General features: G+C 39.9%; 1 non-coding gene across 1 annotated transcript; it reads left to right on the top strand.

The window, feature by feature from the left end:
• Nucleotides 1–545: 545 nt before the first annotated feature.
• Nucleotides 546–652, top strand: LOC139851211 (small nucleolar RNA R71). Its single transcript, XR_011760566.1, has one exon. It is a non-coding gene; the product is annotated as a small nucleolar RNA R71 (small nucleolar RNA).
• The last annotated feature ends 7,648 nt before the right edge of the window (nucleotides 653–8,300 follow it).

Here is an 8,300-nt window from a genome sequence, read left to right as displayed (position 1 = left end):
GGAGACCAGTGAGTGGAAGTGGTTGATCGTAGGTCAATTGAGATTGTTGGGCTGGATAAGGTGGATAGCGATAGCGGAAAGGTTGATTGCTTCACTGAACTTGATTAACCCTTGGTGGTTGATTGAATCCGGGATTTGGTGGATGAGCTGGGTATTGAACGTAACAGACTGAACCGTCAGGCTTTTCGTACTCAACTTGATAGTCTTCAGTAGGTTGCGGATTGGTACAATTAACACAAGCCTGAGCTTGGTTAACCTGCTGCGGTTGCGTCTTCAATTCTCCGAGTTGATTGGCAAGAGATTCCATCTTATCTGTGAGGGATTTGATGGCCTCCGTTTGATTTTTAAGTGAAGAGAGTGGAGCAGATGATGAAGTTGTTTCACCACTGTTTCAGTCATGATGATGCATCGTCATGTTCTCGAGCAATTCCCATGCTTCATCTGCTGTTGGGTTCATTAGATTCCCTTGAGCTGCTGCATCGATCGTCGTCCTATGATTTACCGTAAGACCATTATAGAAGGTACAGATTTGGGCTGACCGTTCTAACTGGTGATTAGGGCACTTCTTCAGCAGGGTTTTGAAACGCTCCCATGCAGTGTAAAGAGATTCATCATAACTTTGTTTGAAGTTAATGATGTCATTCTTCAGTTTGGTTTGTTTAGAAGGAGGGAAATATTTGGTTAGGAATTTAGTCGCCATCTCTGTCCATGACGTGATGAAATCTTTTTCCAGTCCTTCAAACCAAGTTTGAGCATGATGAGTGAGAGAATAGGGAAACAAGTATAGCCGAACTATATCTTGTCCTATCCCTGGCTGTTTGTAGGAGTTCGAAAGAGATATGAATTTATCAAGGTGAGAATTAGGATCGTCATTCGGTAATCCATGAAACTGACAGCTATTCTGAATGAGTTGGATGATGTGATGTTTTAACTCGAACGAGTGTCCTTGAATCTTTGGAAATCTGATTGGTCCTCCTCGACCTTCAATCAAGGGTTTCGTGTTTTCTGCTAAAGTAACGCGTAACGCCATTTGGTTTCTGATTCGTGCTTCCTTGCGTGCTTTAGAGATTATTGCATCTGGATCAGGTACGAATAACAACGGCCCTGGTCTAGATCAGGTTTGGGTCATACACTAGGTATGCCTTTTTGTTTTTAATTTTCGCAAATAAGCTAAATTATAATAAGCTAATCTAAACTAATCTAATTCTAAGGTAATCTAATTTAATCTAAGGCAATCTAAGGTAATCTAAGGTGGTCTAATCTAAGGTAAACTAGAATAATCTAAAGTAATCTAATCTAATTAACTAACTATCCTATGGTGGAATATGTTTTTGGTTCTGGCTACTGATTCCCTGGTATTTCGGTAACAAAGTTCCACACAAACTATTCAACAAACCAAGTGGCCAGGCGGACTAAGGAGAGGTAGGATCCTTTTGGTCCCAATATAATTGGCGACTGTTCGGAAAATCCAATAACCAAGTCCGTGTATAATTGTCTTTCTTAGACACCACTAAATGCTTGTGAATAAGTTTGATTGAAAACAGTATTGCCTGATACCAAGTCCCCGGAAGCGGCGCCAAAAACTAGTAGTATCTCCTGATATGGCCGAAATGGACGGTTTTTATTTGCGCAGTGTCGTTAGGCCGCGGCTCGCCAGGATCAGCCACTCGTGGGAGAGGGTACTGTTTTAAATTTATATTTAGCGGGGTCTAAATCTTACTACTCCTTATAACTAAGGGAAGTATGACCTAGAGTCGTATTTTTGAGATATCAGTTACATCGAACCTATATTGTAGCCTAAGATAGTTAGGGAGTAGTGAATATTTATTTTGGGATTTTCTAATTTATAAGATAGATAAAGTAAATGCGATAAAATTTATAATTCAGATAAGGTTAAAGTAAGCGCATACTATGACTTCATCAGTTAATCTGCCGAGATTATGGAATGCTGGCTCATGAATAGGCAGAGGCCTTGTATTCATTACACTGGTCCTAAACGCCCCTGTCATAAGACATGTCACTGGGTACTGGGTTAGGCTTGAAGATTCTGAATAGATAGCAAAATCCCTTACCCCCGACGCCCGTGCAGTCTGACTACAGGCATATACGTTCAGACGGCTCATCCAATTGAGCGACTCGGTTGGGTGACGTATTAACGTTCCAAAATGGTCTAAACTTTCTTAAGCATAATAGAATATATGGTTTACCATATCCGAGAGACGTGATGTGTTTCAATGCTTTCGTTAATGATTGGTAAAAGATAGTTAGGCCCTTAAAAAGAGTTCAACCATAAAGAACACCATGGCCAAGTCAAGTCTGACTTCCATGAACACGTTCGGTTATCCTAACGGTCTAATCCTTTATGTGTCTAAATAAACAGTTTCTTAATTAACTAAGAATCCCTCAAGCAAGGTGCAATGCTTGAGACCGCGTTATGGTGCAGCGTACTGGTCAACACTAACCGTGTTCCATGGCCTTACTTAACAGAGGTACAGCTTACAACAACCACTGTGCTTCAACGTGCACGTACGAAGTTTATATGCTTGGTGACTACACTAGCATGGTCTGGGACCGAAAATGTACTAGGGGTCTAGTCAGATGTTTCACTACGAAAGAGTCCTCAGTCGGAATCCAAAGCTCGATAGACTTACTACAACCGGTGTGCCTCGGTCGATCTTACGTTGTATCCGAGAGACTTCTCTTACCAAGGGGTGACACAGATAGTGTACTCTGAATCGGGGTTTGCGATTTCCCAATAACAGAGCCTATAACTACGTTCTATTAGTTGGAAAAGCGATAGAGTTTAAAGCATAATCGGAAAGCATTTCAACAGCATACACAGACCATAATATTATTTCGGCATTATAACTGCTTACATCATAGCATACACTAAAGATAATACTTGCTAATCATGGCAATAATATCATAAAACATTATATAAGATAAAGGATAGAAGTACCAGTAGATTAAACGAGTTCCGAATACAAAAGTGATAACTTCAAGACTCCAGACCGCTCCTAATACAATCTTCAGCGTTCGCCTCCGGGTACTTAATTTCCCGCTCGGAGGTGAGAAGGCCTTGAAAGTATGACTAATATTGTACAAGAGAGAGAAAGAAGTTATAACATCCGTGTTACATCCGTCCCACATCGGTTGAAGAGGGGAACGAAGCATGCCTTATAAGGGTGTGGAGACCTTTCCTAGCATGACGCGTTTTGGGACCACAAGCGCAGCAGATCCCATGAGAACTCTGCAGTTAAGCGTGCTCAGGCGAGAGCACTACCAGGATGGGTGACCTCCTGGGAAAGTGCTCGTCGTGTTTGGTCGCCAAGAAAAAAATCCGTGAGCAACCTATGGGGGAGACAAGGGTACGTCCCTATCTCTGCAAAGCGGACAATATCATGCTACGGGGAACGTTTTACCTGGGGTGTTACAGATGGTATCAGAGCTAGGCCCCAGACCAAACGTGCACAGCGAGGACGCTGTGTCCCATTAGGGGGGAGGATTGTAACACCCGTGTTACATCCGTCCCACATCAGTTGGAGAGGGGAACGAAGCATGCCTTATAAGGGTGTGGAGAGCTTTCCTAGCATGACGCGTTTTAGGACCACAAGCGCAGCAGATCCCATGAGAACTCTGCACTTAAGCGTTCTCAGGCGAGAGCACTACCAGGATGGGTGACCTCCTGGGAAAGTGCTCGTCGTGTTTGGTCGCCAAGAAAAAAATCTGTGAGCAACCTACGGGGGAGACAAGGGTACGTCCCTATCTCTGCAAAGCGGACAATATCATGCTACGGGGAATGTTTTACATGGGGTGTTACAGAAGTGAATTGAAGTGTGTGTTGGAATGAATGACAAAGACCCTTTAAATAGACTTCAAAATTGCCAAATACGCCTGGCAGGCCGTTTGACAGGCCGTATGGCAGGCCGTATTTGGCAGGCCGTATGCAAGGCAGGCCGTTTGGTGGCTCGTGTAGTGGCACGTATATGGCAGGCCGTTTCCATACTGGCAGGCCATATGGAAGGCCGTATGGCAGGCCGTATGGCTTGCTGGTCAGCCTGAATTTCCTGGATCGTAACTTGATTTCTTGTCTTTCACCGTTTTCGCTCTAGAATCTTCGTTTTAGTTCTGATTCTCTTGATTCTTTTTGCACCGCCTTCGTAATTACTTGTTCTTCAATTCTAACCGATGAAGTGGGTATTTTGCCGACAAAGTTCGAATCTTTCTTGTTTTTGGGCCTTAATACTGGGGTGAAAACGTGACTTTTTAGCCGATATCAGCAACCGTTGTTGGTTCAATCTTACTAAGAAAGACAGTGTATAGACACATATTCTGAGTTGCCCTTCGAGTTGAGACTGAAGCAGATGCATCACCAATGATAAGATCAATTGGATGACTTTTAGTCCATCGGTTGTTATGTGGAAGAGGTTGTACATCAGTGGTATCCATTAAAACATCAACCGTTGTTGACGTTGAGCCTTGATCCGCTTGATCTGATGTAACACTGTCTAATGGATTCAATTGAATATCTGGAGAAACAACTGGAGTTGTATCAACTGATGAATCTTGAATTGGTTCAAGATTATTAGTAACAGGAAGTGGGAGAGAGTATGAAGAAGCAACAGGTGAATCAGTTGGTGTTGTATCTTCATCAAAAATACTTGGTTGAGTCTCCACAGTAGTTGACTGTGATGGTGTAACCGGTATGGCTTGAACATTTGAATTCCGTTGAGGAGCATAAAGACTATCAAACAAGATATCCAGTTCCTCTGTTGTTACCATAGGAACACCCTTCTTCAAGAAAATTGAGTTTTGCGCTGAAGAAGTAGTAGCCAGGTTAGGATCGGGTTTTGAACTGAGTTGTTCAAAATACATTTCTGATAACTCATCGAACCTTACATTAATGCTTTCCTTGATCGTCTTTGTCCGTTTGTGATAGATACGATAGGAAACTTTGTTCGAAGAATAACCGAGAAATATGGCCTGATCGCCATGAGGATCAAACTTTTCACGGCTGTTAAAATCGTTAAGCACATAGCATATACAACTAAAGACACGGAAATATTTGACATTCGGGTGTCTACCATATAGTAACTCATAAGGAGTTTTATCAAAACGTTTATTAATAATGCAGCGATTTTGGGTATAACATGCAGTGGAAATGGCCTCCCCCCACATTTTCGGAGGTAGTTTGGAGTAAGCAAGCATCGTTTGAGCTGCTTCGCACAACCTACGATTACGTCGTTCGACTACTCCATTCTGTTGAGGGGTTCGTGCAGCAGAGAACTGATGTTCAATGCCTTGGTCTCTCAAATAACTATCAAGCAGGTCATTCTAAAATTCCGTCCCATTATCAGTTCGAATACTCTTAACATGTTTGTTAAAAGAGCGTTGAGTCTTTTTAATGAACTCAATGATAATGGCGGGAGTTTCTGACTTAGTCCTTAGAAGGAAAATCCATGTAAATCGGGTATAGTCATCAACAATGACAAGCACATGTTTTCGGCCACCAAGGATAGAAATCCGCATAGGTCCACATAAGTCTATATGCAATAATTGCAAGGACGATGAACTACTGGGGTTTTGCTTAAGCGAATGATTAGTTCGTTTCAGCTTACACATCACACATGATGGACACACATGATGCTTATCATATTGAAAGCATGGAATACCATCAAATAAGTCTTTAGAGACCAGTCGATTAATACCCTAGTAATTCAGGTGTGACATCCGGTGATGCCATAACCATGAATTTTCCTTTGTTGAACGAGTAACCAAACACATGGTTTCATGTGATGGTGCATCATTGAGGTCAATAGTATAAAGTGAAGCACAACATTTACCAACAATGAGATCGTTTCCATCGGTGGATTGAACCGAGCAATGACGACGTTCAAACAAAACCTTGAGATCTCCGTCACAAAATTGGCTGACACTAAATAAACTGCACCCCAAACCCTCAACATATGAGACCCGTTTGATCGTTATGCCATTTTTCACAAAATCTTCATAACCCGTTATTGCTGCAATCTCATCATTTCCAAAAGTAACCGTTCCTAGGAATTTGTCAATGAAATTGACAAGCAAGGATTTATCGCCCGTCATGTGTCGAGAGCAACTGGAATCGATATACCAAACACAGACGTCGAAATCTTGTAAACGTTAATTTCCAAGAGTTTAGGTACCCAAAGTTTCTTAGGTCCTCTACGGTTAGTACCAACAATAAACTTTGGATCAACAACGAGATAATCACGTAAAGCATCATGCAATTTAGACAATAAAGCATCATTTAAAACCACATTACATGAAGCATCATACACAATATCAAGTTTTACAACATTATCAGAAGTCTTAAAACACAACTTATTCCTAGCAGATGTTTTGTTCACAGACAAAAATTGAAAGACATGAGATGATTTCCTAGGTCGACTAGCAGATTGCTTTGGTTTGGTTGCTATTTTTTTAGTCGTGGACTTAGTAACCCATACAGATTTGTAAGTCAAATGTGGATTATGACCTGTGATACGAAAAACACTTCTGTTAGTTAGACGTCCAAACTTTTCAGGTGACACATGAGATGATTGATTTTGCAAAATTTCTAATTTGATTTTACGTTCCTTTGCATCATACTCACTCAAATCAGGTTTTGGACTCTTGAGTTGTGTTGACTTGACTGATTTCGTTAAAAGACTTTCATTTGATTTATTTGACATTGGAATCATAGAAATCTTTTCAGTTAACACAGAACCATTTTGAGAATGAACTCTCTTGACAACAAATTGGGTTGAAGGTGCAACTTTTGAAACACGTTTACCAAATTGAGAACGTAGTGGGTTTTTAGAAATAGTAATGGGTTTTGTATCCTTAGATGTTGTTGTCCCCTTCCCCTTCTTAGTAATCCCACCAACACATTCAGACACTTTGGTTTCAACAGTACATGATTGCTTAAGTGTGTTAGCCTGTTTTAGTTGAATTATTTTTTGTTTTAAGCTCTTAATTTCAAGACATAATTCCTCTACAGAAACTAGCATTTCACCTTCCTTAAAATCATAGGTACATTCTTTCTTAGGAAGTAGATGCAATTTATCACACAAAGCAAGCATTTGTTCTAATGATTGACACTTAAGTTGCAAATCAACATTTTCCTTTTCCAGTCTATCTACCTTAAGACTCAAAATGTGTAAAGCATGTATGCTAGCGTAAAAATCATTCAAAGGATCAATTGTTGCATCAAAGTCTATCAAGTTTTCAACAGTTGGTTCATCTCGAGGTTCTACCTTTACATCTAAATCAGTTTGACCTAGGGATTCTATCTCAAAGAAGACAGTTAGTTCATGTGCTAGGTCTTCACAGAAAACATTATTAGAACATGCAGGTAAGGCCGGTAGAATTGGTTTCACATCAAAAGTTGGTTCATCAAACACCTCATCTATGGCAATAATGCTAGAACTAGGTTTGTTAAACACTTCATTCTCAAGCATTAAAATGTATTTCTCTAGCATGAGTGTTGGGATATAAACCAGTCTACGCTTAGGCACATAATTTTCACGTTGCATATTCTTTTCAGTTTCAACAAGTTCCTTCAAGAAATCAGGATTTGATTTACCCATTTTAGCATTGATTTTCTCATACATTAAGATAATTTGATGGTATTTCCTAGATTTGCGATTAACAATAATATCATCAAAATCAGCATCAGAAGCATGCACAAAATGAGATGGTAAACCAGCTCGAAAGTAATCAGAATGATATAATCCTGGAATCTTTTTGGAAGCATTATCTAAGATCTTAGGATCTTCATAACCCAACCCCCACTTTTCACCATGAATCGATTTTGGTCTATTCATGAAAATTGTTTGTTTTGAAAGTTCCATATCCATGATAGCTTTGGATTGCTCTATTCGATAGAGTTTTTCCACATATCGAGCAAGTTGTGCTTTCATTTGAAAAGACTCTTTTGACAATGAAGAAATTTCAGAGTTCTTTTCAATTATGGTGTTTTTCAATTGAATAATTTTCTTGTTTAGCTTTGAAAGTATGGGTTCATGTTGAGTTTTCAAATCAGAAAGATCTTTTTCTAAAAATTGAACTTTTTCTGCAAGTCGTTCCGATTTTAGACGATAATCTGTCCTTTCGACTTTAATCGAATGAATTGATTTTTTAAGATCTTCCAACTCAGTTTCCGTGGAGCTAAGTTGAACAGTCAATATTTGCAATTCCGATTGTAATTTAGATGAAGATGGTTTGGTCTCAGAAAGTTTGATTTTATCTTTTAAAACCTTGTTTTCAGATTTTAAACC

The sequence above is a fragment of the Rutidosis leptorrhynchoides genome, chromosome 5, assembly GCF_046630445.1.
Source record: "Rutidosis leptorrhynchoides isolate AG116_Rl617_1_P2 chromosome 5, CSIRO_AGI_Rlap_v1, whole genome shotgun sequence".
NCBI lineage: Eukaryota > Viridiplantae > Streptophyta > Magnoliopsida > Asterales > Asteraceae > Rutidosis > Rutidosis leptorrhynchoides.
The sequence above is the reverse complement of the archived record's forward strand: the minus strand, read 5'-3'. Positions and strand labels throughout refer to the sequence as shown.